General features: G+C 39.4%; 1 non-coding gene across 1 annotated transcript; it reads left to right on the top strand.

Annotated features, from left to right (window-relative positions):
• The first annotated feature begins 8,803 nt into the window (after positions 1 to 8,803).
• Positions 8,804 to 8,907, top strand: LOC112718687 (small nucleolar RNA R71). The gene has a single exon (XR_003161016.1). It is a non-coding gene; the product is annotated as a small nucleolar RNA R71 (small nucleolar RNA).
• The last annotated feature ends 2,972 nt before the right edge of the window (positions 8,908 to 11,879 follow it).

Here is an 11,879-nt window from a genome sequence, read left to right as displayed (position 1 = left end):
AACGTGGACGTCACCTCTAAAGATGCACCTCAAAATGGGGAGGACAAACAACCCCCAAATGCAAAAATATTATATGTTCTCCGAGAACAGCAGAATCGTCTCAAACAACTCGAAAAAGAGGCAGAGCATCAGCAGAAAGCCGAGAGAGACCTCCGGAGAGAAACAAGACGACGTCAAGATCTAGGGGACAAGCTCCTAAAGCTCGAGACCAACCTCAAAGCTAAAATCACTCGATCCAGTCACGAAGATAGCTCCCACAAGGACCAATATCCATTCACCAAAGAGATCATGAAAGCTAAAGTCCCAAAGGACTTCAAAGCTCCTGATATGACCCAATACGATGGTACATCTGATCCAAGCCATCATCTCAACAATTTCAGAAATAAGATGTATCTCACTGACACCTAGGACACCATTTGATTCAAAGCTTTTCCAACCACTCTGACCAAGACGGTAATAAAGTGGTTCGACAGTTTTCCGCCAAGGTCAATAACAAGCTTCGACGACCTCGCCAAAAAATTTCTAGCTAGATTCTCCATCTAGAAAGACAAAGCCAAGCATGCCCCTAGCCTGTTAGGGATTAAGCAAGGAGATCGGGAAAGCCTCCGCAACTATATGGAAAGATTCAACAAGGCATGTTTGGACATACAAAGTCTGCCAACAGAAGCAGCTATCATGGGGCTCATCAACGGCCTAAGAGAAGGACCTTTTAGCCACTCAATATCCAAGAAGCACCCAACATCTCTAAACGAGGTACAAGAGCGGGCAGAAAAGTACATTAATATGGAGGAGAACTCCCGATTGGGAGATAACTCTAAAACCGAATTCTCCTACCCACCTCGGGACAAGGATAAAGAATCCCGAAAAAAAGAAGACCAGCCTACTGAAAAACCTAGAAAACACCACAACTACACTCCTCTCAGGGTGTCTCTTGTGAATGTCTACAGAGAGATATGCAACACTGAAAAGATCCCGCCCCCTCGTCTGATAAAACATAAAAGAGAAGGACGTCAGACAGAGTATTGCGAATACCACCGAGTCTATGGGCACCCTACCAACGAGTGCTACGACCTGAAGAACGTTATAGAAAAATTGTCACGAGAAGGACGACTAGATCGATTTTTAGCCAATAAAGCGGATGAACCGAGAAAGAGAAGAAGGGATGAAGAGGTCAGACGAGTTGAACTTCCACCTCACACCCCTGAGAGACATGTTCATATGATAAATGGGGGATTCGCAGGAGGGGGATCTCTAAATCATCTCGCAAAAGGTACCTTAAAGAGGTATATCATGTCGGAGAAGGGGACCGGTCACCCAACCTCCCCACTATTACTTTCACCCCAGAAGATGCCACAAGTGTCATTCCAAGGCATGATGATCCCATGGTCATTACCATCATACTCGCCAATGCTAATCTCCACTGAACATTGGTAGACCAAGGAAGCTCCGCAAACATCTTGTTCAAATCCGCCTTCGACAAGCTCGGCCTGCAAGATAAAGAGCTCATAGCATATCTGAATAGCTTGTTCAGACTCGGGGATACTCCAATTCAACCACTAGGATACATCTCACTGCATACAACCTTTGGAAAAGGAACTCGGTCAAGGACACTAAACATAGACTACATTGTAGTCAACGTGAGCTCAGCCTACAACGCCGTTATAGGTCGGACGATGCTGAACCAGCTCGCCACAGTAGTCTCCACTCCATATCTGTGCATGAAGTTCCCAACTCCAGAAGGGATCGTCACGATAAAAGGAGACCAAAAGCTTGCGCAATGCTGTAAAGGCAACCCCAGAGGAGAGGAAATCAACACCATTGAACTCGAGGGAGTTCAAGTTCGCGAAGGACTTCGTCCACAACCTGACGGTGAGACTGAAGAAGTCCAGATCGGGGATGCTCAGGATAAAACAAAAAATATAAGGGCAACCTTAAAAGGAGAATTAATGGAGCCACTGATACAATTCCTAAAGGATAATGCCAATCGCTTTGCATGGAAGGTCGCAGACATGCCCGACATAGATCCCAAGTTAATATGCCACAAACTGGCAGTATATCCTGGATCTCGGCCAGTGCAACAGAAGTGTAGGAAGTTCGGCCCAGAAAAGTCCCAAGCTGTGGAAGAGTAGGTACAAGCCTTACTGGAGGCAGGGTTCATAAGGGAAGTCAAGTACCTATTATGGCTAGCCAACATTGTCTTGGTAAAGAAGTCAAATGGAAAGTGGAAGATGTGCACTGGTGGACGGATTTGTGATCATCAACAATGGCTCCAATGACTTGGTAGCTCTCACACATGAATTACACTTAGTCACAACTCCGCACAACTAACCAGCAAGTGCACTGGGTCGTCCAAGTAATACCTTACGTGAGTAAGGGTCGATCCCACAGAGATTGTTGGTATGAGCAAGCTATGGTCATCTTGTAAATTCCAGTCAGGTGGATTTAACTAATTTAAGAGATTATTGGTTTAAATATGATTAATAAAATAAAAAGAAAATAAAGATAAAGTTACTCATGAAATCCAATGGTGGGAATTTTGGATAGGTGCATGAAGGTGCTGTGTTCCTTCTGAATCTCTGCTTTCCTGCTGCTTTCATCCAATCCTCCTTAATCCTTTCCATGGCAAGCTGTATGTAGGGCATCACCGTTGTCAATGGCTACATCCCATCCTCTAAGTGAAAAAGGTCCAAATGCTCTGTCACAGCACGACTAATCATCTATCGGTTCTCAATCAGGTTGGAGTAGAATCCAGTGATTCTTTTGCGTCTGTCACTAACGCCCAGCCTTCAGGAGTTTGAAGCTCGTCACAGTCATTCAATCCCGGAATCCTACTCGGAATACCACAGACAAGGTTAGACTTTCCGGATTCCCATGAATGCCGCCATCAATTCTAGCTTATACCACGAAGATTCTAATTAAGGAATCCAAGAGATATGCGCCCGGCCTAAGGTAGAATGGAAGTGGTTGTCAGTCACGCGCGTTCATAGGTGAGAATGATGATGAGTGTCATGGATCATCACATTCATCAAGTTGAAGTGCAACAAATATCTTAGAACAGGAATAAATCGAATTGGATAGAAAATAATAGTAATTGCATTGAAACTTGAAGTACAGCAGAGCTCCACACCCTTAATCTATGGTGTGTAGAAACTCCACCGTTAAAAATACATAAGTGAAAGGTTCAGGCATGGCCAAATGGCCAGCCCCCATGTGGTCACAAGACCGAATGATCAAAAGACCTATAATAAACTAGTAAAAAGTTCTATTTATACTAAACTAGCTACTAGGGTTTACAAAGATAATTAATTGATGCATAAATTCACTTTCGGGGCCCACTTGGTGTATGTTTAGACTGAGCTTGATCTATCCACGAGCTGAGGCTTCTCTTGGAGTTGAACGCCAAGTTGTAACGTGTTTTGGGCATTCAACTCCGGTTCGTGACGTGTTTCTGGCGTTTGACTTCAGACAACAACATGCAACTGGCGTTGAGCGCCAGTTTACGTCATCTAATCCCGAATAAAGTATAAACTATTATATATTGCTGAAAAGCTCTGGATGTCTACTTTCCAACGCTGTTGAGGGCGTACCATTTAGAGTTCTGTAGCTCCAGAAACTCCATTTCGAGTGCAGGAAGGTTAGATGCTAACAGCATCAGCAGTCTTTTGTCAGCCTCCTTATCAGAGTTTTGCTCAGGTCCCTCAATTTTAGCCAGAAATTACCTGAAATCACAGAAAAACACACAAGCTCATAGTAAAGTCCATAAATGTGAATTTATCATAAAAACTAATGAAAACATCCCTAAAAGTAACTAGATCATACTAAAAACTACCTAAAAATAATGCCAAAAAGCGTATAAATTATTCGCTCATCACAACACCAAACTTAAATTGTTGCTTGTCCCCAAGCAACTGAAAATCAATTAGGATAAAAATAAGAGAATATACTATAAATTCCAAAATATCAATGAATATTAATTCTAATTAGATGAGCGGGACTTGTAGCTTTTTGCTTCTGAACAGTTTTGGCATCTCACTTTTTCCTTTGAAGTTCAGAATGATTGGCTTCTCTTGGAACTTAGAACTTCGGATAGTGTTATTGATTCTCCTAGTTAAGTATGTTGATTCTTGAACACAGCTACTTTTATGAGTCTTGGCCGTGGCCCTAAGCACTTTTGTTTTCTAGTATTACCACCGGATACATAAATGCCACAGACACATGACTGGGTGAACCTTTTTAGATTGTGACCCAGCTTTGCTAAAGTCCCCAGTTAGAGGTGTCCAGAGCTCTTAAGCACACTCTTTTTGCTTTGGATCAAGACTTTAACCACTCAATCTCAAGCTTTTCACTTGGACCTGCATGCTATAAGCACATGGTTAGGGACAGCTTGATTTAGCCGCTTAGGCCTGGATTTTGGTTCCTTGGGCCCTCCTATCCATTGATGCTCAAAGCCTTGGATCCTTTTTACCCTTGCCTTTTGGTTTTAAGGGCTATTGGCTTTTTCTGCTTGCTTTTTCTTTTTCTTTCTATTTTTTTTCGCAAGCTTTTGCTTTTTCACTACTTTTTCTTGCTTCAAGAATCAAATTCATGATTTTTTAGATCATCAATAACATTTTTCTTTGTTCATCATTCTTTCAAGAGCCAACAATTTTAACATTCATAAACAACAAGATCAAAAATATGCACTATTCAAGCATTCATTCAGAAAACAAAAAGTATTGTCACCATATCAATATAATTAAATTAAATTCAAGGACAATTTTTGAAATTTGTGTACTTCTTGTTCTTTTTGAATTAAAAACATTTTTTATTTAAAAGAGGTGAAGGATTTATGGAATTTTATTCATAGCTTTAAGACATAGTTACTACATACTAATGATCATGAAGTAGACACACAAAACATAAATAGACATGAAGCATAAAAATCGAAAAAAAATAGAGAAATAAGACCAAGGAATGAGTCCACCTTAGTGGCGTCTTCTTCTTGAAGGACCAACAATGTCCTTAAGCTCTTCTATGTCCCTTCTTTGCCTTTGTTGCTCCTCCCTCATTGCTCTTTGATCTTCTCTTATTTCATGGAGAATGATGGAGTGCTCTTGATGTTCCACCCTTAATTGTTCCACATTGTAACTCAAATCTTCTAAGGAAGTGTTGAGTTATTCCCAATAGTTGTTGGGAGGAAAGTGCATCCCTTGAGGCATCTCCGAGATTTCTTGGTGATGAGCTTCCCTATGCGTCCCTTGGGCTCCATGAGTGGGCTCTCTTGTTTGCTCCATCCTTTTCTTAGTGATGGGCTTGTCCTCCTCAATGAGGATGTCTCCTTCTATGATAACTCCAGCTGAGTAATATAGATGGCAAATAAGATGAGGAAAAGCTAGCCTTGCCAAAGTAGAGGAGTTATCGGCTATTTTGTAGAATTCATGGGAGATGACTTCATGAACTTCTACTTCCTCTCCAATCATGATGCTATAAATCATGATAGCCTGATCCACAGTAACTTCAGATCGGTTATTAGTGGGGATGATGGAGCGTTGAATGAACTCCAACAATCCTCTAGCCACAGGCTTGAGGTTCAGTCTTCTTAGTTGAACCGGCTTGCCTTTGGAGTCTCTTTTCTATTAAGCTCCTTCCACACATATGTCCATAAGGACTTGGTCCAACCTTTGATTAAAGTTGACCCTTCTAGTGTAGGGGCGTACATCTCCTTGCATCATGGGCAAGTTGAATGCCAACCTCACATTTTTCGGACTAAAATCTAAGTATTTCCCCCGAACCATTGTAAGATAGTTCTTTGGATTCAGGTTCATACTTTGATCATGGTTCCTAGTGATCCATGCATTGGCATAGAACTCTTGAACCATTAAAATCTCGACTTGTTGAATGGGGTTGGTTAGAACTTCCCAACCTCTTCTTTGGATCTCATGTCGGATCTCTGGATACTCATTTTTCTTGAGCTTGAAAGGGACCTCAGGGATCACCTTCTTCTTGGCCACAAAATCATAGAAGTGGTCTTGATGGGCTTTGGAGATGAATCTTTCCATCTCCCATGACTCGGAGGTGGAAGTTTTTGTCTTCCCTTTCCCTTTTCTAGAGGATTCTCCGGCCTTGGGTGCCATCAATGGTTATGGAAAAACAAAAAGCTTATGCTTTTACCACACCAAACTTAAAATATTGCTCACCCTCGAGCAAGAGAAGAAAGAAGAGAAGAAGAAAAAGAAGAAAATATGGAGGAGAAGGAGAGGTGTAGGTTTCGGCCAAGGTATAGAAGAGGGGATTGTGTTATGTGAAAATGAAGTAGAATGGAGGGGTATATATAGGGAGGGGGGAGAGGGTAGGTTCGGCCATTTAGGGTGGGTTTGGGTGGGAAAAATTTTTTAATTTTGAAGGTAGGTGGGATTTATGGGAAAGAGTGGAGGGATGTGAGTGGTGATGGGGGTAATTGGGAAGAGAGATTGAGGTGATTGGCGAAGGGTTTTGGGGAAGAGTGTTTATTGGAAAGAGAGAATGAATGTTGAGAAGAGGGGAGAATATGTTAGGTGGGGATCCTGTGGGGTCCACAGATCCTGAGATGATCCTGTGGGGTCCACAGATCCTGAGGTATCAAGGATTTACATCCCTGCACCAATTAGGCATGTAAAATGCCTTAGCATACCATTCTGGCGTTTAAACGCCGAAGTGATGCACGTTCTGGGCGTTCAACGCCCATGTGCAGCATGTTTCTGGCGTTGAACGCCAGTTCCATGCTTGTTACTAGCGTTCAGCGCCAGCTTTCCTCAGGGCACATTCCTGGCATTCAAACGCCAGGATGTTGCTTGTTTCTGGCGTTCAGCGCCAGATCCATGCTCTATTCTGGCGTTGAACGCCAGCCAGATGCACCTTACTGGCGTTTAAACGCCAGTAAGTCCTTCCTCCAGGGTGTGATTTTTCCTCTGCTGTTTTTGATTCTGTTTTTAATTTTAATATTTTTTTCGTGACTCCTCATGATCATGAACCTAATAAAACACAAAATAACAATAAAATAAAAAGAAAATTAGATAAATAAAAATTAGGTTGCCTCCTAACAAGTGCTATTTTAATGTCACTAGCTTGACAGTGGGTTCTCATGGAGCCTTAGAGAAGTTCAGAGCATGATGAAGGTTTCCCAACACCAAACTTAGAGTTTGAATATGGGGTCTTCTCAACACCAAACTCAGAGTTTGGTTGTGGCCTCCCAACACCAAACTTAGAGTTTGATTGTGGGGGCTCTTTTGAACTCTGTACTGAGAGAAGCTCTGCATGCTTACTCTCTTTTGTTACAGAAGGATGGCTGTGTGCCTTAAACACAAGGTAGTCCCCATTCAATTGAAGAACTAATTCTCCTCTGTTATCATCTATTACAGCACCTACTGTGGCTAGGAAAGGTCTTCCAAGGATGATGCATTCATCCTTTTCCTTCCTAGTGTCTAGGATTATGAAATCAGCAGGGATGTAAAGGCCTTCAACCTTTACCAACACATCCTCTACTAATCCATAAGCCTGTCTTACTGACTTGTCTGCCAATTGTAATGAGAATAAGGCAGGTTGTACCTCAATGATCCCTAGTTTCTCCATTACAGAGAGTGGCATGAGATTTATCCCTGACCCCAGGTCACACAGAGCCTTGTTAAAGGTCATGGTGCCTATGGTACAGGGTATTGAGAATTTCCCAGGATCTTGTTTCTTTTGAGGTAGAGTTTGCTGAACCCATGTATCAAGTTCACTAATGAGCAAGGGAGGTTCACCTTCCCAAGTCTCATTACCAAATAACTTGGCATTCAGCTTCATGATGGCTCCTAGATATTGAGCAACTTGCTCTCCAGTTACATCTTCATCTTCTTCAGAGGAAGAATAATCTTCAGAGCTCATGAATGGCAGAATGAGATTTAATGGAATCTCTATGGTCTCTATATGAGCCTCAGATTCTTTTAGGTCCTCAATAGGGAACTCCTTCTTGTTTGAGAGACGTCCTAGGAGGTCTTTCTCACTAGGATTTTCATCCTTCTCCTCCCTTGTGCATTCGGCCATATTGATTACATCAATGGCCTTGCACTCTCCTCTTGGATTCTCTTCTGTATTGCTTGGGAGAGTACTGGGAGGAGTTTTAGTGACTTTCTTACTCAACTGGCCCACTTGTGCCTCCAAATTTCTGATGGAGGACCTTGTTTCACTCATGAAACTTAAAGTGGCCTTAGACAGATCAGAGACTAAATTTGCTAAATTAGAGGGGCTCTGCTCAGAATTTTCTGTCTGTTGCTGAGAAGATGATGGAAAAGGCTTGTTATTGCTTAGCCTGTTTCTTCCACCATTATTAAAGCCTTGTTAAGGCTTTTGTTGATCCTTCCATGAGAAATTTGGATGATTTCTCCATGATGAATTATAGGTGTTTCTATAAGGTTCACCCATGTAATTTACCTCTGCTATTGTAGGGTTCTCAGGATCATAAGCTTCTTCAGAAGCTACCTCTTTAGTACTGTTGGATGTATTTTGCCATCCATTCAGACTTTGAGAAATCATGTTGACTTGCTGAGTCAACACTTTGTTCTGAGCCAATATGGCATTCAGAGCATCAATTTCAAGAACTCCCTTCCTCTGAGGCATCCCATTATTCACGGAATTCCTCTCAGAAGTGTACATGAATTGATTATTTGCAACCATGTCAATAAGTTCTTGAGCTTCTGCAGGCATTTTCTATAAGTGAATGGATCCACCTGCAGAATGGTCCAATGACATTTTGGAAAACTCAGATACACCATAATAGAATATATCTAATATGGTCCATTCTGAAAACATGTCAGAAGGACACTTTTTGGTCATCTGCTTGTATCTTTCCCAAGCTTCATAGAGGGATTCACCATCTTTTTGCTTGAAGGTTTGAACATCCAATCTAAGCTTGCTCAGCTTTTGAGGAGGAAAGAATTTATCCAAGAAGGTCGTGACCAGCTTATCCCAGAAGTCCAGGCTATCTTTAAGTTGTGAGTCCAACTATGTTCTAGCTCTGTCTCTTACAGTAAAAGGGAAAAGCATGAGCCTGTAGACTTCAGGATCTACTCCATTTGTCTTAACAGTCTCACAAATCTGCAAGAACTCAGTTAAAAACTGATAAGGATCTTCAGATGGAAGTCCATGAAACTTGCAGTTCTGTTGCATTAGAGCAACTAATTGAGGTTTCAGCTCAAAATTGTTTGCTCCAATGGCCGGAATGGAGATGCTTCTTCCATCAAATTTGGACGTTGGTTTAGTGAAATCACCTAGCATTCTCCTTGCATTATTGTTGTTGGGTTCGGCTGTCATTTCCTTCTCTTGTTCGAAATTTTCAGAAAGGTTTTCTCTGGATTGTTGTAATTTAGCTTCTCTTAATTTCCTCATCAGAGTCCTTTCAGGTTCAGGATCAGCTTCAACAAGAATGCCTTTTTCCTTGTTACTGCTCATATAGGGAAGAAGAGAACAAGAAAAAAAGAGGAATCCTCTATGTCACAGTATAGAGATTTCTTTATGTTAGTAGAGAAAGAAATGGAATAGGAGTGAAGAAGAATGAATAGGTAGGGGTAGTAATTTGAGATGAAGAGAGGTAAAGAGAAGTGTTAATAAATAAATAAATAGAAGAAGGGGAGAGGGAAGAAATTTCGAAAATAAATTTGAAAAGAAGTTAAATGATTTTCGAAAATAAAAGATAAGATAGAATTAAAATTAAAACAATTAATTAATTAAAAAGAATTTTTGAAAAAGGGATGAGATATTTTCGAAAATTAGAGAGGGAAAAGTAGTTAGGTGGTTTTGAAAAAGATAAGAAACAAACAAAAAGTCAAATAGTTAGTTGAAAAAGATATTAAAATCAAATTTGAAAAGATAAGAAGATAAGAAGTTAGATAAGATATTTTGAAATTAAATTTTTTTTGAAAAAGATAAAATTTTGAAAAAGATATGATATAAAAGATAAGATAAGATAGATATGATAAAAAGATATGGTTGAAAAAGATTTAATTTTTAAAATTAAAATTAATTACTTAACTAACAAGAAACTATAAGATAAGATTCTAGAATTTAAAGATTGAACCTTTCTTAACAAGAAAGTAACAAACTTCAAATTTTTTGAATCAATCACATTAATTGTTAGTGTAATTTCGAAAATATGATATAAAGATAAGAAAAAGATTTTGAAAATATTTTGAAAAATATTTTTGAAAATTTTCGAAAAACAAAAGATAAAATTCAAAAGATATGATTTTTGAAAAAGATTTTGAAAAGATAAAATTTTTAAAATTGAAAATTTGACTTGACTTGTAAGAAACAATTAATTTTTAAAAATTTTTGACTAAGTCAAATCAAATTTTCAAAAATTTGGAGAAAATTAAGGAAAAGGTATATTTTTTATTTTTTTTGAATTTTTAATGATGACAGATAAAAAAAACAAAAATGACTCGCAACATGAAAATTATGAATCAAAACTCATTATGCATGCAAGAACACTATGAATGTCAAGATGAACACCAAGAACACTTTGAAGATCATGATGAACATCAAGAACATAATTTTGAAAAAAAAATTTTGATGCAAAGAAAACATACAAGACACCAAACTTAGAAATCTTTAATGCATGGACTCTAACAAACGAAAAATGCATATGAAAAACAACAAACAACACAAAACAAGAAAACATCAAGATCAAATAAGAAGACTTGTCAAGAACAACTTAAAGATCATGAAGAACACCATGAATGCATGAATTTTTGAAAAATGCAAGAAAAAATTTTTAAAGCATGCAATTGACACCAAACTTAAAAATTGACTCAAGACTCAAACAAGAAACACAAAATAATTTTTTATTTTTATGATTTCATGATTTTTTTGTATTTTCTTTAATTTTTTTTCGAAAATGTTCTTTAGAAAAACGAAAATAATAAAAAAATATTTTTGAAAGATTTTTGAAAACTTTTTGAAAAGAAAATTACCTAATCTGAGCAACAAGATGAACCGTCAGTTGTCCATACTCGAACAATCCCCGGCAACGGCACCAAAAACTTGGTGGACGGATTTGTGATCATCAACAATGGCTCCAATGACATGGTAGCTCTCACAGGTGAATTACACTTAGTCACAACTCCGCACAACTAACCAGCAAGTGCACTGGATCGTCCAAGTAATACCTTACGTGAGTAAGGGTCGATCCCACGGAGATTGTTGGTATGAAGCAAGCTATGGTCATCTTGTAAATCCCAGTCAGGTGGATTTAACTAATTTAAGAGATTATTGGTTTAAATATGATTAATAAAATAAATAGAAAATAAAGATAAAGTTACTCATGAAATCCAATGGTGGGAATTTCAGATAGGTGCATGGAGGTGCTGTGTTCCTTCTGAATCTCTGCTTTCCTGCTGCTTTCATCCAATCCTCCTTAATCCTTTCCATGGCAAGCTGTATGTAGGGCATCACCGTTGTCAATGGCTACATCCCATCCTCTCAGTGAAAAGGTCCAAATACTCTGTCACAGCACGGCTAATCATCCGTCGGTTCTCAATCAGGTTGGAGTAGAATCCAGTGATTCTTTTGCGTCTGTCACTAACGCCCAGCCTTCAGGAGTTTGAAGCTCATCACAGTCATTCAATCCCGGAATCCTACTCGGAATACCACAGACAATGTTAGACTTTCCGGATTCCCATGAATGCCGCCATCAATTCTAGCTTATACCACGAAGATTCTGATTAAGGAATCCAAGAGATATGCGCCCGGCCTAAGGTAGAACGGAAGTGGTTGTCAGTCACACGCGTTCATAGGTGAGAATGATGATGAGTGTTACGGATCATCACATTCATCAAGTTGAAGTGCAACGAATATCTTAGAACAGGAATAAATCGAATTGGATAGAA

The sequence above is a fragment of the Arachis hypogaea genome, chromosome 10 (assembly GCF_003086295.3).
Source record: "Arachis hypogaea cultivar Tifrunner chromosome 10, arahy.Tifrunner.gnm2.J5K5, whole genome shotgun sequence".
In the NCBI taxonomy this organism is placed as follows: Eukaryota; Viridiplantae; Streptophyta; class Magnoliopsida; order Fabales; family Fabaceae; genus Arachis; species Arachis hypogaea.
Note: the sequence above shows the minus strand (reverse complement) of the source record. Positions and strands in the feature narration are given on the sequence as shown.